Raw genomic sequence first — 26,699 nt, 5'->3', positions numbered from 1 at the left:
CTTGATAGAATTAGTGGAAAGACTCCTTGCACTAGCATTCGTTATGACCATCTCAAAGAAGAGAAGGAATCCTCTCCCGATCAAGAAGAGGAAGTTCTGATAGCCAAAGCACAATCACTTCAATACCAAGATTTAGCTATCAATCCTGAACTACCAATACTCCAAAATCCCCTAAAAGAAGAAGGAATTCCACCTTTGGAAATCCCTATTGAGATTAAGGATGACCTCGTTGGTGCTGATTTTTGGAGAGCATTAAATTCTCATAAGAGACCTTCAAGCAAATATAATTCAAATCCCCTCAAGAAGGGATCTCTTAGAAAGTGTCCTTATTCCCATATGGGACATTGGGAAGAATTCAAGGATGGCATGTCTAGTGATGCCATAGAAGGAGAGCCAAGCCATTAAGAAGCCAATCCTATCTTCTCCCCTTCTATGCCCACATTAGATGTCTTATTTGAACCCATCTCTCAACCCATCCTTGACCCTGATGATCCCTCTTATGCTCTTTCTCCTAAGTCTCATGATGACCCATAAATCCATTAAGACAACTGAAGTATAGGAATCATGAAGACTGCAAGGATGACCAAGAAGAGCAACGATAATGGCTGGAATGTATTAAGAATTGGCTAGAATGTATTAAGAATTCATATGCCATTGTTAAAGAATGGATGGACAAGGACGAAGCCTTATGGGTAGAATCCAAACTTGGCCTAGATTCAAATAGTGAGTTTGGATCAACCACTTTAATAAACATGACCCATCCAAGTTTGGAGGAAGCCTTAGACAAGATCAACCCCAGAGCTACCAATGCATGGAAAATATTGCACATTCAGGAAGAAACATCCTTGGAGCTTGAAAAGGAAGATGACATCGATGAGCATGGGAGTTATTTCATGAACACCTCATCAAATCCATGCTCATATGAGAAATCTCCTGAATCAATTAGTCTCTCCAACATTGCCACACACGAGATCTTCAACCCCTCATGCTTCCTGTTCATAAAATTGTTAAAAGGGTGGTTGCAGATGCATATGTTTATCACAAATATTGCAAATCTTGTTGGCATGAATCTTGAGATAGGCACACAAGGGTTGGTGTTGTAGGGGAAACCACTTCACCATTTTGAAACACAATTCAAAGGTTTCTCAAGGACGAGCTTCTATCCTAAAACAAGCACTTTTGGGAGATAACATGAGTTTTTACTTTTTCTTTCTGTAATGCCCTTGTGAAGTGAGCATAGAAATATAATTCTGAACATATTCCTTCGGGTATTTTGTCACTAACCATTTCAGGTTTGAAGCAAAAAGAATGAACGATGACAACTCAAGGTATGTCCAACCAATCATCATGCAACATTGAATCACATCCATCCAAACTTGACATTGCCTTGCAAAATTCAAGCCTGGGGATGGGCTTCTCTAAAAAATCTTATGCCTTGTGGCTAATTTATCTTGGTTGTCTATACCTTTAAATCATGCTCAATAACAATCATGCTTTTTCATCTCCAATTGAATAAATCTCTATAATGCTTTCATGCTACCTTTGTTTGCCATAGTATACTTATGGTTTGGAGTATTTTCATACACCTTTTTATTAGGCATGGTGCTTAGTTTAAACCAAAAGGTGTGCTGATTTTACTTCCAAAGGCTTTTAAATTAAGCGAGGTGTTTAGGTTAAAATGCCTTCCTAAATCAAATTAGACGTGGTGTCTAGGTTGATTTTTGTGCCAAAAGTGTGCTTTAGTAGATACTGGTTATTTTGTTGGACTAACCCCTACAGGAAACTCTCAATTCAATTTAGGTAAATCACAAGATGAGTTCAAATCGGAGATGAAGCAAGGAACATGACGAACTTCAATAACTTTGCACAAGAAAACATAGCTCATTCATCATAGATATCGAAGAGCAGAAAGATGGCATGACAAAAGGATGAGAAAGAAAGGGTGCAATTTAGGAGACAAGAAGCTCATGAATAGCTAAGATGCGAGGCTAGCCAAAAAAAGGAAAACTTCAAGTAAAAGGGAAGGACCATCACGAGTCATCTACCCTTCCTTATATGGTGTCATCACGCTTCAATGACAAAGGTAACCTCCTAAGGTAAATGGTCATCATTTAAGAAGTTTTTTCCTTGATTCTGGTAGGCACACAAATTGATCCAACCTGATTAACCCAACATGTCTAGTTTTTCAAGCTTGTTCCTAGCACCATTCTCGTGTGACCATAGTTTGAACCAAATAAATTAAAAAATGCACATCCTATCTTTAGAAGCTGATAGTCATAATCATGTAAAGATTGATACATTATGCACAAATAGACAATCCTTCCATGGGTTAAGCAACTCAATCTTTTCTGCCAAATGAACTCAAATGCTACATTCATGCTCAACCTTCTAATCTTACCACCTATGTTATAATTGAACAAAGCACATAACATCAACTTCATCTTGTTCAATGTGCCTAAGGTTAGAGAAGAATAAGTAAAGTTTTGGTTCTGTTGGTGTTTTCCCACCAACAGAGCCCATGCACTTGATCTCTACCTTGTTTTATAGCAGGACACACTTCAAGCAAAATATGGAGGAGTTAGTCAATTCCCTAATTTCTACAAGTGAAGGTCTTGAAACCTGTCAAACCAAAATCAAAACTCAAAACCAAGATAGGTTTGGTGAAACAAGGTGACATCACCATTAGAGGCATCGTCACAAGAATCTTCGTCTTCAGAACAAACCGAGGTATTAATGAACTTCACAAGGAGAAGTCCGGTTCGAAGGACTTATAATACCGAACCCTCACCGAAAGAGCTAGCTTGGGGGGGAGAAGCACTCCCATGTATCTAGGTAAGTATTCTTTCTCCTTTTGTTTTAGTTTTTAGTTTCTTTTAAATAGTTAAAAAAATGATGAATGAAAACAAAATAAGAAGTTATCCTCATAATAAATATATATAGTAATAATATGTAATCTAGTAAAATTAAAAACAAAATAAAAGGTGTGTCTAGTTTGCTTTAATTTGTTTTTAAGTGTTGAATAAATAAAGAGGACTCAGAATAATCTCTTGAATGAAAATAATGAATAATTGCTCTGTTGTAATTCCTTTCAAGTACCTAGTTTTTAGCTTTGAATTCTCCCGAGTTTTGGATAAGATTGTTTTGATATAAGGATTTACTCTGAACTTGAAACTCGTGGGTAGCATATGCTTGATCTAAGTCTAGGTAATTGACGGATGTGATAAGAGAAGGTCTGAGCTGCTGTTTATCTTGTTCTAAGTGACACTAAAGTTCTGGAGATTTATCTTTTGAAAAACACAAAAATGCTACATGATGAGTTCCCGTATGACAAAGCTTGAATTCCCACCAGAGCCATACATGTTAGGAAACTTCCACATATATGCTACTTGCTATTGCATTGAGGTTTGTCATGCTCTTAAAATCAAGATCACGTACACACCACCCACATATGCACTACTCCTACACTGGAGGTAGGCGCAAAAACATGCCTTCCATCTAGTTCCACCCAAAAATGTTCTACTCCTACACTTGGGGTGAACACAAAAACATGTTTATTAGGTTTTCCATCCACCAAATAAATGCTCCAAATTCTTGTTGCTATCTCTCAAAAGTTTTGCTGCAGAAAAGAGGCATGGGGCAATGCAAAAGTTATTCAAAAAAGAAAGGAAAGAAAAGAAAAAAAAAGAGTTGAGAAAAAATGGACAAAAGTCCGAGATATCTAAAACATTGGGTACTTAGATGCCCGCCTAAAAAGAGAGAGAGATGAATAAGATAGCCCCTGCTCTCTAGCAAATATTGTAAAGTCAAACAATAGATCCAAAGAGAGTTGAGTCATACAATCAAATCAAGACGTGCATGTGTGTGGAATATATGGTGGATATATATGGTGGCTAATCCTAATTCTACATTGCCCCTTGGAATGGCAATGTAGAATTAGGATTAGCCACCATATATATCCACCATATATTCCACACACATGCACGTCTTGATTTGATTGTATGACTCAACTCTCTTTGGATCCATTGTTTGACTTTACAATATATGCATTGCAAGTATGCTCTAACTTTCTCCCTACCTATGAACTCCACATAAACCTTAGTGGTTGGAAGAGAAAAAGGCATAACATCTTCATTGCCTTGGTGAGGATCCACAAATATCACATATATTGAGAGATTTGAGAGTGTCATACAATGGAAGCTCTGAGTTTTATTTAAAAAAAACTCAGAAACAATAGTTGAGTAAAGAACTTGAGACATAGTGCTTGACTTAATCGCTATATCTTTCAATTGCTCAAGACCAAAGTGAAGGCTAAGAAGCCCTATGGTTGAAGGTAATATGGGTAAGTTTGAAGTCAGATCGGTTTATTCTAATCCAGAGAAGAATTCTTGTTTGAACGCATGTGTACTTTTGAGGAGTGAAAGCATCATAGCAACACCTGATCCATTTTTGCTAAGTTTAGCTTTGCTAAGGGACTAGCAAAGGTTAAGCTTGAGGGAGCTTATTGATGGTAGTTAACAATCATTATAAACCATCAATAAAACATGTATAAGGGCACAATTATGATCACCAACAAAGGTCTAGGGGTTTAAACCAACAAATTCCACGAGTTTTGGTGAATCTATATTTTTTGCAGGGTTTATCCAGAAAACCATCAAGGCGGACCTACATGTCTGAATTAATCGTGCTTATCCGCTGTGAAACGGGCACCAGAGGGTTCCAAAGGACTCCAATGGACACCACACCGAAGCGGTAGCCGAGGGGCTGTCATGTGGGTCCGGCCGGCCCCACCTACAGGCCGCCCAACCCCTAGGCCCACCTGTCAGCCTCTGTGTTGTAATGTCGGTTCTCCACCGCCTTCTACGTTCCATCTACGCCGTTCTTTAAGTTAATTTGATCCAAGAGCTCATGATGGACGCTCCGGCCTATATATATCAGCCCCTGCCCCCCTTCCTCAGCAAATCCCTAAAACCCTAATTCATATCTTCAGGATCAGAGCCAGCAATCAAGAGAAGATTAGTCCTTCATAGGATCTAATCTTATAAATAGAATAGTGAGATAGAGAGTGAGGGAAGAGTTTGAAGGAGGTGCCGACCTATCGGTGCTCACTCTATGGCTTGTACCTTGGCGGATCCATGCTCTACTTGAGCTTGCCTTCAAGATTTCTCTGGTAATCAACTTCTAATTCAAGTAAGCATCGTGTTTATATTGCTCATTAGGTTCACAACTCTTTGAGTGCTTTAATCTATAGGACGCTCTAGGTTAAAGTAGTAATTGTAGGTGTAAGCATGGTGCTTAGACCGGGTTACTTGTGGATGTACCCTACATTCCGGATCGGTGGTAGCTCATGAGGGTGACTCTTATAGCCTCGTTGAATCCTTTGTAGTCCACCTCACATTTGTAGGCCTAACAGAATTTAGTTACTATAGGAAACATACTCTTCTTGTGCTTCTCTTAGTAATATCCCCAGTTGAACAATAGAAGACATAGCTTACCGAAGTTAGAACTAGAAGACCTTTGTGATCTCCTCTATACTCCTATTATCTTAAGCCTTGTTCCCACCCCTAGTTAAGTTATACTGTAGTTAGTCTCACACGTTTCCCTGTTGATACGATACTTGGAATACCTCCGGATGTAAGCTACAGCGGTATCCATGCGCTTGTGGATTTATCTATGTGCGTTAAAATATACCAACACCCATGCTCCGATATCAAGTTAGCGTTTAGATCCCTATAGATTTAAGAAGAGAATCTATACAGAAAAAACTCAAAATGCTAAAATCTCATCCAAACAAAATATGATTTTCGGAACACTCTAACCGGAGCATCCGACGTTTGAACACTCCACCCACTGTCTACGCGACCTGCGCCATGCCTACCTGCCCTCTGCGCCACCACCGCCCGTGCTGCACCCACCCGGCCCTCTGTGCGCTGCCGCCTAGCTCCGTGTAGCCGACGAGCACGCGGGTGACCTCCGCACACCACCCACCCCGCGCACTGCGTGCACCGCCGCCCGTACCACCCTCACACCTGGCCTTTGTGCGTCGGTCACCTCCACATTGACGAGCCTCCATTCACCGAAGTAGCAAGGAAATGTTTGTGCTGAATGAGTATGTTGCAAACTAATGTTTCAAGTATTTATATCGATGTTGCAAAAGTAGATCTGGATGTTGCACATGTTGCAATGGCTATATACGTATATTTCAAGTGCATGTTTCAAATGTTTTATCTGTATCAGACGTATGTTGTAAGTGTTTTCATCTGAATATTGCAAAAATAGATCTGGGTGCTGCATATACATGCATATTGCAAGCGTATGTTTTAAGTATTTCAGGTGTTTCATACGTATGTTGCAAGTATTTTATTTGGATGTTGCATATGTTTGCATGTTTTGCAGGTGTTTATTTCAAAGTATGTTGCAAGTGTTTCAGTTGTTTTCTAGACGAATGTTGCAATTGTTTCACCTAGGTGTTACAAATAGATCTGGTGTTGCATATATTGTAATAGGACCTACCTATCGTAGCCACCTGCTGCAGTTGTTGATTGATGTCCGAGTGGTGGCGAGCCCGCTGTTGGGGCATCGCCAAGTGGGTGTAAAGAAACGGAGCACAGGCATGGGGGTCCCACATAGTGGGGCGCGCGAAAAAATAGGCGACACAGGCTCCTTCTCTTGCGCAGGGCACTGTCCGACGCTAGCGCCCCGGATCGGATGTCCAGGCGGTAGCAAGTCCATATGATTTTAGAGGATTCTAACACACTGGCACACATTCGAAGAAACATTAGAAATCTAAGTACTCTTATAAAGCTAAACCCCACTGGATGTTCTATCTCATCATGCAAGTTGTCCACATTATTTCTCACTAAGTGTGCCACTAACTTGTAATACTTTCATGCAAGTTATCCATGCCATCCCTTATTAATTACAAAAAATATCCACATCATCTCTATTATGTGCAATACTACTTTAATCATTAATCTATGAAAGTCATTTACATACCGTGTTTGTTTCATCACCTATTGTTCCTTATGTATCCCCGGATGTTACACCTCTGTTCCGGTGTTTCTTCTGTTCATTTCTGCAACCTACCCAACCCGCCAGGCTGAGAACCTCAACAGTTGATGCCGCCCTTGCTTCTACTTAATCTGCATTTTTTTTTATTAATGAACCGTAAAATTATGTCCCTGATTCATGCATCGTTTCCGTGTGCAGGCCTGAGCCACCCAGATCACTTGCCAGCGGCGCCTGCACCACCGGCCACAGGTGACGTGCGTCAAGAGAGTGACTATTGGTACGGGTATTGCCGTGGCATCTGCGAATCCAAAGGCTATGAAGGCCGATAAAGCCTTCTGCTTCACTACGCATTATAGCGACGGTCATGTTGAGGTGCAGTGCTGCTGCCTGCCTGCCCACATGCATGAAGCAGTGTAATGCATGCATCAAACACAGCATTTGTCTTTCTATTTCATACACTATATGACTTTCACCGCCGGCTGCATCACTGTTCGATTTTAAGAAACCGACAGTGATAGCACATCAATGCTGGTTTTTGGCTAAAATCGGCAGTGATAGGACCAACCGACACTAATATTCAGGTCTTCACTGTCAGTTTTAGCCAAAAACCGACAGTGATATTTGGGTCATCACTGTCGGTTTTATCCAATAACCAACACTGATACTATCACTGTCAGTTCATGGCTTCAACCGACAGTGATATGCTATAAGAAAATTTTATAACTTTCTCATATGATGTCCGATGAAGACAAACATTATATCAAAGTTGTAGTACTCGATGAGATCTACAACTTTCTAGTTCAAACCTTTTTGATTTGAGATTGTTTGGATGTCCAAATATACACCATAAGATTTTATAAAGTTAGTACCAAAGGAGTAACATTTGCTCCATAGTCAAAATTGAGTGTGGAGTGGTAGTTAAGGATCTCGGATGCAGAAGCTCCCAAAACAAAAGTTATAGATCTCAAAAGGTTATGCAACTTTATAGTTCACAACTTTTATATTTGAAGTCATTATGATGTCCCTCTATTTGATTCGCAAGATTTCATATAAGTTAACACCAACGAAGGCCATATATTCCATAGTCATAAGTGAGTGTGTAGTGATATTTAAGGATCTCGGATGAAGAAGCAACCAAAACAAAAGTTGTAGATCTAAAAAAGATACGCAGTTTTGTAAATGATAATATTTTCATTTGAAATCATCTATCTAACGAAAATTACGTTTGATTTCTAAAATTTAAAATTTGAATTTTTCAAACGACCTCGGATGGAGAAACGCCCAAAACAAAAGTTGAAGTCCTTAAAAAGTTATGCAATTTTGTAGTTGACAACTTTTTCATTTAAAATCATTTATATAGGAAAAATACGATTGAATTTTCTCAAATTTGAAATTCAAATTCTTCAAATGACCTCGGACGGAGAAATGACCAAAACCAAAGTTGTAGATCTCAAAAAGTTATAAAACTTTGTGGTTGACAACTTTTTCATTTGAATTCATTTAGGATCCCAAATACACATTTCAAAATTAGACGAACATAAAAAGGCTAGGACGAAAAGCTCATTTGGACGGAAGCTTCTTATAGGTGAAGTGGTTAAGGCATGAAGACACAAAGCAGGAGGTCAGAAGTTCGAGTGCTGGCGGCCGCAAAGCCCGTGTTTTTTGCGTGAAAAATCGTGTGACCTATGACTTGCGAAGCAACCGTGTGGCTGTTAAGTGGGGCCTCTCCCAGAATTGAAAGCTTTTTTTTCCTATTTTTCCGCCTGTTTTTTGAATTTCCTAAAAACCACGTCACTGTCGGTGTGGGGGTATGGCCCCCGGTATCCACAAGACAGAACATGGCCCACACCCTCAGAGGTGGCCCAGCCCACAAGATCAAAGCGTGCATAGCACTAGTCGACGTGCAGTGCAAGATATTGTATAGTACCAAATATGATACTTTCCTCGTAACCCTATCCCTACAGAGTATATAAGGAGGGGCAGGGGTCCCCTAGTAGACATCTACATGGTCATACAGATCAATACAATACATCAAAGATACAGGACGCAGGGTATTACGTCGATCAGGCGGCCCGAACCTATCTAAATCGTTGTCTCTGTGCCTTGTGTCACCATCCGGTTCCTATCACGCGCATCTCCACCGATCAATCTACCTTCGTGGGATACCCCTTGGAGGACTATCGAGCATCTTTTGTCGATAGTTGGCGCCCACCGTGGGGCTCATGTGCGCTGATCCCTGGCGAACCAGATGGCATAACTCAAGATCAACATCCTTCGCGGCAACTCGGTAGATCGCGTCGACATCCTTCGACAACCAGGGTGCATGTCTTCGTACGCGGATTGACACCGCCAAGTTCTGACTACATCCGTCCTACTCCAATACGAGATTAACTTCGTTCCAGCCATCAAGTGAGCCGCTAAGCGAGCTGCCCGCGTCGCCGACCAGATAACGCCATACGTCGCCGACCAGACATTCTGTCTAAAGCTAAGTCACGCTTTAATATTCTTCTAAATATTTTCCAATCTTCGTATATCACCATAATATTTCTCTGAGCTGTTTTCTCTGTGTTTGCTCTCCAAACGATTTTCTGAACCCCCGAACAGTCAAGTTGACGCTCGGATGTCCCTAGAGACGGCCCTGTCTCCGGCTCCTCCCTACACGTGCACGAGCGGCTGCCCTCTGTGTTATGGGTGGTCGGCAGTGGCTCCTTAGCAACGCTTTGTTCTTCCTACACGCACACAAGCTCCACGCTCTGGGTTATGGTTTATGGGCTAGCTAGGGCTAGAGACTCAGCTACATACTAACTAGTCGGCGGTTTATATTAAATATAAATACATCTTGACACCAACTGATCGTCGAGTTGCATACCCTATTTCATCGCCATTGCTGATTTTTCTCCGGAGTTCATATATTTTTACATCATGTACTACCCGTTCTACATATTTGTATTGCAGGATCATCGTCCAGGTGATTGGACCACCTGGTGCTCGGACTTCTCCACTGATCAACTGGTCAGACCGCTAGGTTCATGGACTTCGTCGCCGACCAGTTGATCGAACTGTTCGCCGATCGCTTCTACTCAATGCTCACTTCACCGCCGACTAGTTGACCAGACTGTTCGTCGCTCGTACTTCATCGCCAGATACGCCGAGGACTCCTCGGTGCTTGGACATCGCCAGCCACATCGGTTACTCCTCGGCGCTCGAATTCTTCATGCTCGGGGACTAAGTGGGCACACTTCACCCCACTTCACCTTGTGGACATCACCAGCTACGCCTGGGACTCCTCAGTGCTCGAACATCGTCAGCTACGTCGGGGACTCCTCGGTGCTCGGACATCGCCAGCTACGCCGGAGACTCCTTGGAGCTCGGACGTCGCCAGCTACACTGAGAACTCCTCGGTGCTCGGACATCGCCAGCTACGCCGGGAACTCCTCGGTGCTCGGATGTCGCCAGCTACGCTGGGGACTCCTCGTTGCTCGGACATTGCCAGCTACGATGGGGACTACTTCGGTGCTTGGACATCACCAGCTACGCCGAGGACTCCTCAATGCTCGAACGTTGCCAGCTACGCCGGGGACTCCTCGGTGCTCGGACGTCGCCAGCTACGCCCGAAACTCCTTAGTGCTCGGACATCGCCAGCTACATCGGGGACACCTCGGTGCTCAGACGTCGCCAGCTACGTCGGGGACTCCTCGATGCTCGGACATCGCCAGCTACGCCAGGAACTCCTCGGTGCTCGGACATCGCCAGCTATGCCGGGGACTCCTCAGTGCTTGGACATCGCCAGCTACGCCGAGAACTCCTCGGTGCTCGGACATCGCTAGCTACGCCGGGAACTCCTCGGTGCTCGGACGTCGCTAGCTACACCGGGGACTCCTCGGTGCTCGGACGTCGCCAGCTTTGACAGGAACTCCTCGGTGCTCGGACATCGCCAGCTACGCCGGGGACTCCTCGGCGCTCGGACATCACCAGCTACGCTAGGGACTACTTCGGTGCTCAGACATCGCCAGCTACGCCGGGGACTCCTCGATGCTCAGATGTCGCCAACTACGCTAGGGACTCCTCGGTGCTCGGACATCGCCAGCTACACCGGGGACTCCTTGGTGCTCGAACATCATTAGCTACACTGGAGACTCCTTCGCTGCTCGGATGTCGCCAGCTACGCCGGGGACTCCTTGGTGCTCGGACATCGCCAGCTATGTCGGGGACTCCTGTGATGGTCGGATCTTGCTACGTCTCATTGGTGTGCTATCAAGCTACTCCATGTTGTTTGGGTCAGGGTGCTGATCTTGGGCAGCACGCCAAGGGCCTTGATACGCGCATGTCAGACGACATCGGCAAGCTTTTAGACTTCTTTTTCTTTGACCCTGCTACAAGATTCATTCTTCATCTTCCAGCAGGCTTGGGGACTAAGTGGGCACACTTCACCTTACGGTGAATGTCCACTTTTCAATTCAGGGCTCCGCCCGTGGACTGGTTGCCTGCTCAGCCGGTCTTCTGCCTTTCTTCTACTTTCTGACCTTGGAACCACGTGACTACGTCACCTACTGTCAGGCTCGGGGACTAGCTATGATCGTATGGCCCCCGGTATCCACAAGACAAGACATGGGCCGCACCCTCAGAGGTGGCCCAGCCCACAAGATCAAGGCGTGCACGGCACTGGTCGACGTGCACCGCAAGATATTGTATAGTACAAAATAGGATACTTTCCTTGTAACCCTACCCCTCTAGAGTATATAAGGAGAGGCAGGGGTCTCCTAGTGGACATCTACATGGTCATACAAATCAATACAATACACCAAAGGCACAGGACGTAGGGTATTATGTTGATCAGGCGGCCCGGACCTGTCTAAATCGTTGTCTCTGCGCCTTGTGTCACCATCCGGTTCCTATCACGTGCACCTCCACCGATCAATCTACCTTCGTAGGATACCCCTCGGAGGACTGCCGAGCATCTTTTGTCGACAGTTGGCGCCCACCGTGGGGCCCATGCGCGCTGATCCCTGGCAAACCAGATGGCGTAACTCAAGATCAACATCCTTCGTGGCAACTCGGTGGATCGCGTCGACATCCTTCGACAATGAGGGCACATGTCTTCATACGCGGATTGACACCGCCAAGTTCTGACTATGTCCGTCCTACTCCAACATGAGATTAACTTCATTCCTGCCATCAAGCGAGCTGCCCGCGTTGCCGACCAGATAACGCCATACACCGCCGACCAGACATTCTATCTAAAACTAAGTCACGCTTTAATATTCTTCTAAATATTCTCCAATCTTCGTATATCACCATAATGTTTCTCCGAGCTATTTTCTCCGTGTTTGCTCTTCAAACGATTTTCTGAACCCCCGAACAGTCAAGTTGATGCTCGGATGTCCCCAGAGACGGCCCTATCTCCAGCTGCTTCCTACACATGCACGAGTGTCTGCCTTCTGCGTTATGGGTGGTCGGCAGCGGCTCCTTAGCGACGCTTTGTTCTTCCTACACGCACATGGGCTCCGCGCTCCGCTTTATGGTTTACGGGCTAGCTAGGGATGGAGACTCAGCTACACACTAACTAGTCGGCGGTTTATATTAAATATAAATACATCTTGACACCAACTGATCGCCGAGCTGCATACGCTATTTCATTGCCATTGCTGATTTTTCTCTGGAGTTCATATATTTTTACATCATGTACTACCCGTTCTACATATTTGTATTGCGGGATCATCATCCAGGTGATTGGACCACCTGGTGCTCGGACTTCTCCACCGATCAACTGGTCAGACCACTAGGTTCATGGACTTCGTCGCCGACCAGTTGATCGGACTGTTCGCCGATCGCTTCTACTCAATGCTCACTTCACCACCGACTAGTTGACCAGACTGTTCGTCGCTCGTACTTCATCACCAGATACACCGGGGACTCCTCGGTGTTCGGACATCACCAGCTTTGTCAGTTACTCCTCGGTGCTCGGATTCTTTGTGCTTGGGGACTAAGTGGGCACACTTCACCCCACTTCACCTTGCGGACATCGCCAGCTACGTTGGGGACTCCTCGGTGCTCGGACATTATCTGCTACGCTGGGGATTCCTCGGTGCTCGGACATCGCCAGCTACGCCAGAGACTACTTTGGTGCTCGGACATCACCAGCTACGCCGGGGACTCCTCAGTGCTCGGACATCGCTAGCTACGGCAGAGACTCCTTGGTGCTCGAACATCACTAGCTACATCGGGGACTCCTCGGTGCTCGGACGTCGCCAGCTACGCCGGGGACTCCTCGGTGCTCGGACGTCGCCAGCTACGCCGGGGACTCCTCGGTGCTCGGCCATCGCCAGCTACGTCGGGAACTCCTCGGTGCTCGGACATCGCTAGCTACGCCGGGGACTCCTCGGTGCTTGGACATCGCTAGCTACGTCGGGGACTACTTCGGTGCTCGGACATCACCAGCTGCGTCGGGGACTCCTCGGTGCTCGAACGTCGCCAGCTACGTCGGGGACTCCTCGGTGCTCAGACGTCGCCAGCTATGCCCGGAACTCCTCGGTGCTCAGATGTCGCCAGCTATGCCGAGGACTCGGTGCTCGGACGTCGCCAGCTATGCCGGGGACTTCTCGGTGCTCAGACATCGCCAGCTACGCCAGGAACTCCTCGGTGCTCGGACGTTACCAGCTATGTCGGGGACTCCTCGGTGGTCGGACATCGCCAGCTACGCTGGGAACTCCTCGGTGCTCAGACATCGCCAGCTACGCCAGGAAGTCCTCGGTGCTTGGATGTCGCCAGCTACGCTAGGGACTCCTCAGTGCTCGGTCATCGCCAGCTACAACAGGAACTCCTCGGTGCTCGGACATCGCCAGCTACGCCGGGGACTCCTCGGTGCTCGGACATCACCAACTACGCTAGGGACTACTTCGGTGCTCGGACATCGCTAGCCACGTCGAGGACTCCTCGATGCTCAGACATCGCCAGCTATGCCAGGGACTCCTCGGTGCTCGGACATCGCCAGCTACGTCAGGGACTCCTTGGTGCTCGAAAATCGCCAGCTACGCCAGAGACTCCTTTGCTGGTTGGATGTCACAAGCTACGCCGGGGACTCCTCGGTGCTCGTACATCGCCAGCTATGCCGGGGACTCCCGTGATGGTCGGATCTTGCTACGTCTCATCAGTGTGCTATCAAGCTACTCCATGTTGTTCGTGTCAGGGTGCTGATCTTGGGCAGCACGTCTAGGGCCTTGATACGCACATGTCAGACGCCATCGGCAAGCTTTCAGACTTCTTTTTCTTTGACCCTGCTATAAGATTCCTTCTTCATCCCCCAGCAGGCTCAGGGACCAAGTGGGCACACTTCACCTTATGGTGAATGTGCGCTTTTCAATTCAGGGCTCTACCCATGGACTGGTTGCCTGCTCGGCTGGTCTTCTGCCTTTCTTCTACTTTCTGACCCTAGCACCACGTGACTACGTCACCTACTGTAAGGCTCGGGGACTAGCTATGGGTGTATGGCCCCCGGTATCCACAAGACAAGACATGGACTGCACCCTTAGAGGTGGCCCAGCCCACAAGATCAAGGCGTGCACGGCACTGGTCGACATGCACCGCAAGATATTGTATAGTACCAAATAGGATACTTTTCTTGTAACCCTACCCCTCCAGAGTATATAAGGAGAGGCATGTGTCCCCTAGTGGACATCTACATGGTCATACAGATCAATACAATACACCAAAGACACAGGACGTAGGATATTACGTCGATCAGGCGGCCCGGACCTGTCTAAATCGTTGTCTCTGCACCTTGTATCACCATCCGGTTCCTATCACGCGCACCTCCACCGATCAATCTACCTTCGTGGGATACCCCTCGGCGGACTGTCGAGCATCTTTTGTCGACAGTCGGTTTTTGTAACCGGTATAGTGATGAGCCCCCCTCATCTCTGCCGTTATTCCACTGTCGGTTCAAAATCCAGCCGTGAAGGGGGATTTTGAACCGACAGTGATGTAAAGAATTGGGGTAGCGATAGTGTCTGCCCAGTGTTCCCTTCCTATACTTGTGGTAAAAAAGGTAGTCCATTACACAAAGGGAGGTTTTTCTGATAAAAGAATCTTTTATTAAAAATACCAGGAGCATTACATTAAGGTAGTACAAGACTTTGAGATAGTCCTTTTCTTATCTCTTTTTTTAGACGAAAGAAGAATTGTATTAGATTATAGCTGAGTACATCATCACATTACAAGCACTGGCAGAAACTGATCATCTAAGTTGTACCCACCCTTTGTATAGCTTCAAATGTCAAATCCAAACCTATATGACGATTCGTATGGAAGACCGCACAGGGAAATACTCGGCAAAAGTCCTGAGAACAGATGCCCAATGAATGATGGCCAACATTCCTTTAGGCGGAGTTGAGAAACTTCTTTCTTGTGTCTCCCTTCAAGGAAGACTAATCTAAAACTTATTCGCCATAGTCCTTTATCGTGGTCAAGTCTAACCACAACAAAACGGAGAAGAGACTAGAGAAAATTATTCCTTGATGTAACCGTTCGGAAAAACAAGTCTCCGTGTCGTCATGCCGAGGATGTTGCTGACGCCGTTGTCGTCCTCATTTTCAATAGAGCCATCGTAGAGAAAACGTATCCACCCTACCCCTCGGTATCGCTGGGAGGAGATAAATCCCTAGTACAAAGAAACTTGCATAAAGATACTATAACCCTAAGGACTCGATCTACTAACAAAACTTATTAAAACGATGGATCTCCACTCCCTCCAGCCTCCGGTGAGATGCCGGACGGGAAAGGGAGGGGGAGCAGCGGTGGTGGAGTTTGGGGCGGCGGCGACGGCAGCGCCTGCGAGTCTCGCTAGGGCGATGCGGTCGCGAGTATATTCTTCTGCCCCAGCCTCACGTACGTGATTACGTGAGCAGTAGAAATTGCACAATGACGTAAGCAAAAAAAAAATCATGGGATCGTCGAAAGGAAAATGAGGAACCTTTTTCTTATTTCTTTAGGATTATCGAAATCAATTAAAAAAAATCTCAATGACATTTAAGTAGACCAAAATCTAGCGTGGACTAGAAGAATCCAACCACCGAATCCCAGTATCTGGCACAAATCTACTATTCAGATCACAAGCTTGACTCGGCAGTGACATGGACAATGACATTCATCCTATGACTACAGAATAAGGGGTTAGACTGAGCAGTGATAGACAAGCTACATCACTACCGATTGCACCATCTGCCGGATCTAAGTCCGAAAATGATGTCGGGTTCAGACCCGGTAGTGATAGGCACTATGACTGCCGTTTGCTGTCTGTCGGCTCTGATTCTAGCAGCAATGCTGAGTTTAGACCCGACACTGATCCATGGATCTGAAGTAGTTAATGAGTGAGACGTTATATACGGAGTTATAAATCCGGGCCACTGTATCTTGGTACCATATAGGAGTACTACTACTAGTACTAGATAACTATATTGTTTACATATAGATATATAGATATATAGATATATAGATATAAATATAGATATATGTATGGATAACTATATTTTTTAGATATAGATATATAGATACATATACAAATACAGATACAAATACAAATATAGATAGATAAACATATAGATATAGATACAGATATACACAGACAACAACGTATTTGCAAGACTGGTGGTTTGCTCATTTATTTTGATCTGTTAGCAGCAAGATATTAATATACCTTATTCTTTGCATAGAAAAATATCTTAGTTGGAAGAGAAAATATAACATATCTAAGTTTGGAGGTGCATGGGTCTATATAATAGCAGTTTCCAACTAAAACAGATTACTAAACAATAGTAGTCCTGCCCCTCCCACCTCGAAGAAAGGAATTAAAGGAGCAAGAATACTCGTTTTCTCATGGCACTATTCAAGAAAAGTTACACCAGCATCAATGAATTGATAGCCGTTCCCCTCTTGGTTCTTTTGATCATGGCTTCAATGTCCCTGTCCTTCCAAGGTGGAACTACCGCTATCTAGTTGCAGTGTATTTTTTTTCCATTTCTCCTATATTTCACATGCCTGAATTTTAAGATGATTTCAGGCAATACTCTTATACTACCGATTAGTACAAGTAAATCGTCACTTTTGTTATTTGTTATTTGTCTTTGTGCCATAACATATCAATTTTTTGTCCCGTCTGACTATAGAAATAATTGTAAATTGTTAAATTGTCTTTGTGCCAACACATATCAGATTTTGTCAGGTTTGTGATTTTATCTAACGGGTTTTTCATTCTCGGAACCAAAAATTGTAGATTGTGTCTATCAAAATTGTAACGACCGAAAACTACAATTTTAGTATAAAATATATGCAATAACTGTCGTCTGAAAAAAAACTAAAATTCTCAGACACCTGAAATTTAGCAAATCCTTTTTTGTCCGACAAATTCACCAACCATTTTTTATGGTTGTCTGATTTGAGAATTATATTACAGTGCATGATAAGGGCGACGATGGCCGTCAACAGGGACCCCGGCGCTTGGGCAGCCACTACCGGGCACGTCGTGCTACTACCAGACCACTGTGGATTGTTCGTTTAAGCAGTGCCAGAGTGTCTGCGCATCCGAAGGCATCATCGCTGCAAATGCATTCTGCTATAAACGGCCTTCTATAAATGCTCCCTGGGAGTGCTGCTGTATCCCATGATAAGTACGTAGTGCAACGTACGCATGTATGCATCGATTGATATAGTTTAGATGCAAATAAACAGAAGAACATGTGGCTTTTCGAATATAGTGCCTGTGGTGAATTTCATTAGAATTCATACTAGTTGCAAAACAGGGGTGTCAACTGAACGTCAAAAAAAAAAAATCGCAGACGTCTTCAGCAGCGACACGGTTTAAAATTAGGTCATTGATGACATTGTAGATACACCGTAACATTGTTAATACCCATGTGGCGTACATCCCATGGTTTGAACAGATTAATGCAATGATAAGTATTGTTTGTTGTGTGTATATATATGTTTATGTTTGCGCTGGAATCACAATCAATTTTGATGGGAAATTTTCAAACAATTGATGGGAAATTTCCAAACATTGGACGGGAAAAGTTCCAGCAGTGCAAATGGTTGTGTACAGGTGGATGTAGTGGACAGCGGCCTCAAGAAATTCATTTTGTAGAGGCGGCTCAGGAACTCAGCCACCTCTTGATATAGATTTATATGGAGACGGCTGTAGTTGCCAGCCGTCCCCGACAAATAGCATTTCTAGATGCGGTTGCGCACCCATCTCTACAATTGTAGAGGTGAAAAACTTAAGGCGGCTGGATTATCCGTCTCTATAGAGGCATACCAGCCGCCTCTAAAATCTAATCTGTAGCAGTGAAAACCACCTGTACAAACATATCTTCACCAGTGGTAGCCTTATACCGGCCACCGGTGTTAACGTGTCTGTACTGGCGGCAACCTTGTACCAACTGCTTATACAAAATCTGGGCGGCCACTGTAACTTGGTACCATATACGGAAAAGTATTAATACTAGATAACTATATTCCTTACATATAGATACACGGATATAGATATACTCCCTCCATTCCAAATTAAAAGTCGCTTTGACTTTTTTGTTTATCTATTTTGATATGTATTTAGACATATTATTATATAGATGCATAGTAAAATAGATGTACCAAAAAAGTTAAAGCGACAGATAATTTGAAACAGACGGAGTAGACAACTATATTTTTTAGATATAGATACCGATATCGATACAAATATAGATAAAAATATAGATATAGGTATGGATATATAGATATACACAGACACCCAACATATTTGCAAGACTTTTGGTTTTCTTATTTATTTTCATCTGATAGTAGCAAGATATTAATTGTACCTTATTCTTTGCATAGCAAAAAGCTCTTAGTTGGAAGAGCACAGAAATGTTAGAGGAAATTAATTGAACATATCTGAGCTTGGAGGTGCATGCGTCTATATATATAATAACAGTTGCCCACTAATAGAACAGATACTAAACAATAGTAGTCCTCCACCTCCCTCCTCGCAGAAAGGAATTACAGGAGCAATTAAGAATACTGGTTTCCTCATGGCACTCTTCAAGAAAAGTTCCACGAGCATCAATGAACTGATAGCCGTTCCGGTTCTTTTGATCATGGCTTCAACGTCCCCGTCCTTCCAAGGTGGAACTACTGCTATCTACTTGCACTGTATTTTTTTCCTGACATATTAGAGCCAATTTTTATGGTTGTCTGATTTAATTTGAGAATTAATTACAGTGCATGGTAAGGGCGACGATAGCCGTGAACAGGGATCCCCGGCGCTTGGGCAGCCACTGTCGTGCACGCCGTGCTACTACAAGACCGCTGGGGATTGTTCGTTTAAGCAGTGGCAGAATGAATGCCCATCTGATATCAACACTACAAATGGTTCCTGCTATAAACTGACTACTGGTCTTAATCTCTGGCTCTGCTGCTGTGTGCCCATGATAAATACGTAGTGCAATGTACGCATGTATGCATCGATTGATATGGTTTAGATGCAAATAAACAGAAGAAGATGTGGCTTTTCATTAGAATTCATACTCGTCGCAGAACAGATGATAGGACTTGATGCCCTACCGGAGTTGCTGCGCAGGTTATTGGGGTGGAAGAAGGGAGGACGTGGTCTGTAGTATCGACGTCAGCGAGGGGCCGTGGCGACGAGAGTGCGGCGGCTGCTGCTGCAGCCCTAGAGCTCACGTGAGGGAGAGAGGGCAGGGACGGCTGGCTCCCAAGTGGAGCCAGCAACTTAATTGTTGCTTTCTGCTTAATTCCAATCATCCTAGATTACAAGTATTTATCCTTCCCTATAGATGCTATAATTAAGGAACTATATCTATCTCTAAAAAAATACCAAATAAGCGGGCCTCTAAGCCCCTTAACAGAGCCGGCCCCTTAGCCACTATTGGGCCTGCGCTTGGCATAGGGGATGCTGGTCTTAACAACAGAGGTGTGCACTGAATGCCGCTGCTGGTGTTTGCATTACTGCCTGTGAACTGTGAACTGTAGCTGATGAGAAGTGGATTCTGCACTAGCAGCCGCAGTACTGCTGCAGTGATCAGTACCGAACATGCAGAATAAAAGCTGTTAACAGTTTGGGCTGAAACCGGTTTATATGGTTTGATTTTTATTTTGGGCTGATCTAGTTTGGTGAGAAATGGTTCTAAATCTAATGGTCTGGTTTGGTTTAGGTTAGCACCTCGGATGGATTGGTTTAGTTTGGATTGGTTCCTACTTCTTTGATTTTGATATGGTCCGGAACCGGCCCGAGACTCCAATCTCCACCCGGTCTCTCCCTTCTTCCCAAAGCCTGAGTGTAGCACCTCAGAAGAAAACATCAACAAAAACATTCTTCGGCTGGAGTATTACCACACTACACTACAGCAATAGAGTATGCAGAAGCATCAACAATCATCTAGTTTGAACATTAAATTAAGTCTTCTACGATAACATAAGAAAAGGCATCCTCAAACCTAACCCACGAACCTCATATGTTTATTACAACGTACAAATGACTCTATAACGAACTAGCATGTTACAAAAAATATGTGATTGTTTGAAGTGTACAACATGTGTACATGCTACTCCCATCCTGCCAAGCATCCTTGAAGCTCAAGTACCTGAGATGGGGGAAACAAGCGTATGAGGTTTATGAAAAACCTCAGCAAGCAAACTGCTTCAACTAAGTTATTTAAATCACAGTTCGATTAAACATCAAAATTAAATTGCATAATAATAGAGACGTCAAGTGCTTCGTAGAAATATAAATATACTTCCAAGTGCAATGCAAATGATGCAACACCATGCATGACTTCACTTCTACCCACACGTCCCAAGGAGAGGGAGTGAGGGCTGCAACCACAGTACTCATCAATGTGCGTTGCTGCAACCACATTGCTCGTCAATGTGCGTTGTTGTGCCGGTACTTACCGCACCAATTAGGCTATGGTTTCTTCAAATGCATATCAAAGAAAAAAGTGCAAATGCAAATGTTGCAATGTACTCACTTCATATACTTCATAATTCAAAAGTAATACCACAATATATGAAAAATAGCATACTTCAAAGTAAGTAAATAACTTCAATTTTCAGATAATATGGCTGGTGTGAGAAACTAAAACTTTGTGGAGGCAATTCAAACAACAAAGCTAAAGCATGTGGACCACGACACCATGTTTACTTGTCTTTACCGACGATCAAGCGAAAGAGCTAGGCACTCTTTGAAGGCAAACCACCTGATTACAAGCAATTTTCAGTATCAATATCATCATACCACCAAGTATAAACACAAAAAAAAAAAAAAAACGCACGAGAACGCCTGAAACCCACCGTTCGAACTTCTACCATTGCGCTGCCGTTCATGACAGCAGCCCTGCCCCTTCTCATTTTCATAGACTTTTAACCATACATTCAAAAATTCCCAAAATCTACCATATGATAGAAATCTTCATTATATACATCTTTTCTATAATATGATTCAGCATAGGAGATCTCTAAGATGACATAAATAACCTCTGAACTTAACTGAACTTTTCTGACGATCAAAACAAAACAGTCAATTTATAAAATCCACAACTGGAGCTATACTTATCCAACAAATGTGTTCTTTAACAATCTAGAAATCCTAAGAAAACTCCTACATCTTTTGTTTAGATCACAAGTTCCAATTCGTCCATCACTATGTCCAAAAATAGAATATATCTAAAACTGTCTAGATTCTCGCCACTGCAGAGCAGCCTTCTTAGAGAAACCATATCTCCAGAAATACAAAGGCTATGAGGGTGATTCTAGTGTCAAACGAAAGGGACTGAAGTCAATTAACTTTGTCCACAGTGATAATTAACTTTGTCCACAGTGATAATTTTTTTAAGTCAATTAAGGTACCCTAAAATGGTGATGAACTGAAACTGCTCAGACTGACGGAAATTCAGAACGTGAATGAGATCAATTTCGAGAATTACTCCAACTAAACCCTTTGCAATTAGATGATTCAATCCATGAAACATGCTCCAAAGAAGGGGATTAGGGTTTGGCATCTGACCTAGGTCAACCACAGCGAACATGACGGCAAGTTTTGGGCCATCCACTCCTTCCCTCCTTTCTCCACCTCACGTCGATCTACGCCACTATGACCATCTCACCGTTCCGATCTACGGCAAACATGGTATATTCATCATGAACAGTGAGGGAACAAGGAATTTGAGGGCAAAAACGAGGAGGGAAGATGATGCCTAACTAATAGTCGAAGGAAGAATGGCACCGTGGCCTACGACGGCAGCGGCGGCGGACCATGACGGCTGCAAACCCTAGAACCTCCCTTCCTCTCCCTTCTCCCTCTTCTCTTTTTTCTGTGCGGCAGAGAACATCGAGTAGGGAGAGAAGAAACACAGGAGAGTACAGGACCGACTCCTCCCTATCAGGTACGTGAGTTTTTTTCAATTTCTTTTTTTTCTTCTTAGAACCAAGAATTAACATAACTCCACCATTCACACTTCGATTAAAGCGAATGCACAGTCAATCGGCAAGTGTTCGACGAGCTCTACGCATTGGTGGTCTGCATTCATCTATCTGAGCAACAGATCAAAAGGTCAAATTTTTGGTCTCTCCTTAATTCAGGTCAACCTTCAATAAAAAAACACTTGATCCATATTAAAAATCCATATTTATGGCATGCATTCTCGGGGTATTACATTCTCCCCACCTTTAGGGAATTTGTCCCCGAATTCATCTAAGCGGAACTAACGACAAAACAAGAATTGAACCATGCTTAAAAAACCCTCACCAGACTCAAAGAGCTCTAAATACTTCTCGCGTATGCGTTCTTGGAACTCCCAAGTGGCTTCTCGCTCTATCTGACTTGTTCATAAGACCCTATATATTTGATAGTCCAATTGCGCATCACCTAGTCTCAAAACTCTAATATTTGCACTAGACGACATTCCATAGTCATATCTTGCTCTATGACCACTGGTTCATCTTCCATCATCAACTATGGTTCTTTCAAGTATTTCCTCAACATAGAGACATGAACACCGGGTGTACTCCTACCATAGACTTTGGTGCTGCCACCGATATGCCAATGTGCCAACACGAGCGATAATCACATATGGTCCAATGTACCTTGGCTAAGCTTCCCTTTTCGGTACCAAGGCAAATAATGCCTTTCATCGGTGAAACTTTCAAGAACACCTCATTTCCCACTGCAAACTCCAAAGCTCTATATCTCATCTGGTTAGCTCTTCTGTCAACTATGAGCAGTCAACAAGTTTTGTCGAATTTCACATACTTTATCATGAGTCTGTTGTACCCAACAGGACCAACTATGGAGCGCTCACTAACCAAATCCTCACAAAGTGGAGAAATACATCTATGCCCATACAACGCTTTGTATGGAGCCATCCAATCTAGCCTGACAACTATTATTGTAAGTAAACTCCAACAAAACCAGGTGATCTTCTAAACTTCCTTTCCATGAAAGCACATAGGCACGCAACATATCCTCCAAGGTCTAAATAGTATGCTCAGATTGACCATCTATTTGAGGATGAAAAATATTACTCATATCAAGTTTTGTGCCCAAAGCACTATGTAGACTTCTCAAAAAGTTAGACACAAACACAGAGTTCTAATTTGATACAATAGACTTGAGCACACCATGCAACCTCACAGTCTCCTTGACATACAACGGAACAAAATCTATAGCTGAATTAGTCATTTTCATTGGAATGAAGTGCAACACTTGGGTATGCTTATCAATGACAACCCAAATAGCATATTTGCCTCTAGGCGAGTGAGGCAATCCAACTACAAAGTCCATCATAATATTCTCCCATTTCCACTCAAGGATCCTCAATGGATTTAACAACCCTACTTTATCATGAGTCTGTTGTACCCAATCAGGACCAACTATGGAGCGCTCACTAACCAAATCCTCACAAAGTGGAGAAATACATCTATGCCCATACAACGCTTTGTATGGAGCCTGTAACACCCTCGGTGTTAAGCATGCACTTAACCTTGACATTTCATGATCACAATCATCATTGAGCATTCATGAACATGAGCATCATTCATTCATTCACAAGCTTATATCGCATGAAACATGTTTTCGAAACATTGCAACATATTGTATATTTCATGTGTGTTGTTCTATGAAATGACTAGTGTGCAACAGGTGCTACTCACTTTAGTGAAACATGGTTAGTTAGCTATGCAACAAGATCATGAAACATGTGAAACAGGACTATGAAACAATTGTAACATTTCATGTGTTTTTCATTGTTTCAGTACATACCTTGCTTGATTCTTGTGTGACCAATGTATGGTGTGGCTAAAAATCCTTTTAAGTAACTTAGTTACACTTAGAATATCATTTGGGACATTGTTCATGTTGATCACTTTGACTAATTAGGTTCCCAAGTCATGGTTTGACCCATTTTGACCCCCTAACACTTTGGTTTGACTGTTTAAAAAGTGTAGCTTAGGATGTTTGCATGTCCGTGAAACCTAAAACAAAGTTGTAGCAAATTTTATAAGGAACAAATTTTGTTTAGAAGCCAAGTCATGAAAATGTGCACAACATGTTCAAAAAATGGCCCACAAGTCAGGATTGAAAGCTGTTTCAACAATTGAAAATTTTTCTAAGTGTTATACTGGATTTCAGTTTCATGAACTCGACTTTGGCTTGATATAACTTGTAATCCTTTGTGAATTAGACTTTGATCCTTGAATAGAAGTTGTAGATGGAAGGTAGGGCTACAACTTTCATGTTCACGGTTTTTGCTTATGATCAACAGATTAGTCGTTTTAACGCATGGATGATGCACTGTCAGGCTTGCTTTGGAACTCTGAATGGCGTGCTACAGTGCCATCGGGGTTCAGAAGACCGCGTTGGCCACGCGCCGCAGACGTCCTGGCACGGCCGGCCATGACTTGAACCACCCCACGTGCCTGCCCGACCAGCTCGCACTCCATTTCGTTCTCTCGTTCGCCTCCACCGCGCGCAGCAGCCAGCGCAGCCGCTCCGCCATTGCTGCCAGGGAGCTCCGCCGTCGCCTAGCTCCGTAGCCACCGCAAAAACGCGACTGTCAGCTCGACCACAGCTCCACCGTGACCTCACCTACATCGTCGACCGTCTAGCCGTGCCATCCATGCCCTAGGTGAGAGCCAGTAACCGTTTTTCCGCCGCCGTCTCCATGGCCGCATCTCGCCGGAGCGAAGCTCACTGCGGCCAACCACCATCGAGACTCCCTCGTCTCCCTTTCTCTGCCTTTGTAGCACCATAGTGACCTCGTGGAGCTCATACCGAGCTTGGATGTGACAGCAAGAGCTCGCCGCCGTCGGCACCTCACGCGGGGGCTCTGCCGTGCCGCCATCACCGGCGACAAGCTACCTCCGGGTAACCCTAGGTTCCACTAGTAGCATTGATTGATGCGGTTCGTCACGTAGATCACGTAGGCGTCCTCCTTTTCGCCGGAGGAGTCACCGCCGGCGAGCTACGCCGTCTGCCGCGCCGTCGCAAGCCACCTCCCCTGTTTCCTGTCACTGACCGGTGGGGTCGTCTGACCCGAGGGCCCCGCTTGCCAGTGACCGTTGAGCTATAAGATAGTTCAAAAGTGCAGATTTGTTGCTATTTTGTGAATTTTGTAACTGCAAATGTGTAGATCCAAATTTGGTGATTTAAATTTTGTTAGACTCACAGGGAAGTCTAGTATTTAAGAAAAATATGATATGAGCATATGTTGTAGAAATTTTGGATGAATTAAATAGGAACTTGAAATGTGTTTTCAAATGCATGCAAACTTGTTTGAATTGTATCTTGAGTTTCTTTGATCCAAAAATTATGAAATTTTGTGGGTAAGCTAGTCTTGCTTAGTAGAGCCTCTGGTTAAAATTTGAGAGTCATTGCATGTATGGTTTTTGAGTTATAGATTTTTCTTTTATCACTAATTGATACTTGTGTGAATTTTTATAAATTATCAAGGAATCCAGTGACCATGAAATTTTGTGGGGAGTATCCTAGTACCTTAAGGATGCTAGGAAAAATATGAAATCTGTTGCTTGACACTTTTCACTAAGGTTTCCTAATTATTTCATTTTAAGCCATTATGCCTTATCATTTTTATGTAGGCTGTTATACTTACTCAAATGGTGTGAAATTTTTATGGTAGTATACTTAGAGCATGTAGTACCTACTGTAATTTTTGTAGATTTAATGGTAGAGTTTTCATATATGTTTACCATTTCCCCTGATTAATTAAATAAATTAAGAAAAGCATTAAAAGAAATGATTTGGTGGTGAACACCCTACTTTCTGGTATTATTTTGATATGTGTGATGAGTTAGTAAAGTTGGTCTTGTCCAATTATATGTTTGAAACATAAGTTAATAATTATTTTCTCACGTTATGTAATCCTGGACAGCAAAGCATAGATTTACTATTTTGGCTATGATAGATTGTGATTCGGCTTTTGGTGATTAAATAAGAGTTGTAGGCAATTTTATAAGCTTTCCAGAAAGTCTAACATCAAAGCATTTGGATAAGTATAACTTCAGTTATGATGTAAACATGTAACTGCCGTATGTAGTTTAGACATGGCATGGTGTGAAATTGGTAAGTAGATTGAGAAGAGATATGCACCTACTCATTTAGTAGGGAGTTAGCATTGTTATCATTTTGCTAC

The sequence above is a fragment of the Miscanthus floridulus genome, chromosome 10 (genome assembly GCF_019320115.1).
Source record: "Miscanthus floridulus cultivar M001 chromosome 10, ASM1932011v1, whole genome shotgun sequence".
In the NCBI taxonomy this organism is placed as follows: domain Eukaryota; kingdom Viridiplantae; phylum Streptophyta; class Magnoliopsida; order Poales; family Poaceae; genus Miscanthus; species Miscanthus floridulus.
Note: the sequence above shows the minus strand (reverse complement) of the source record.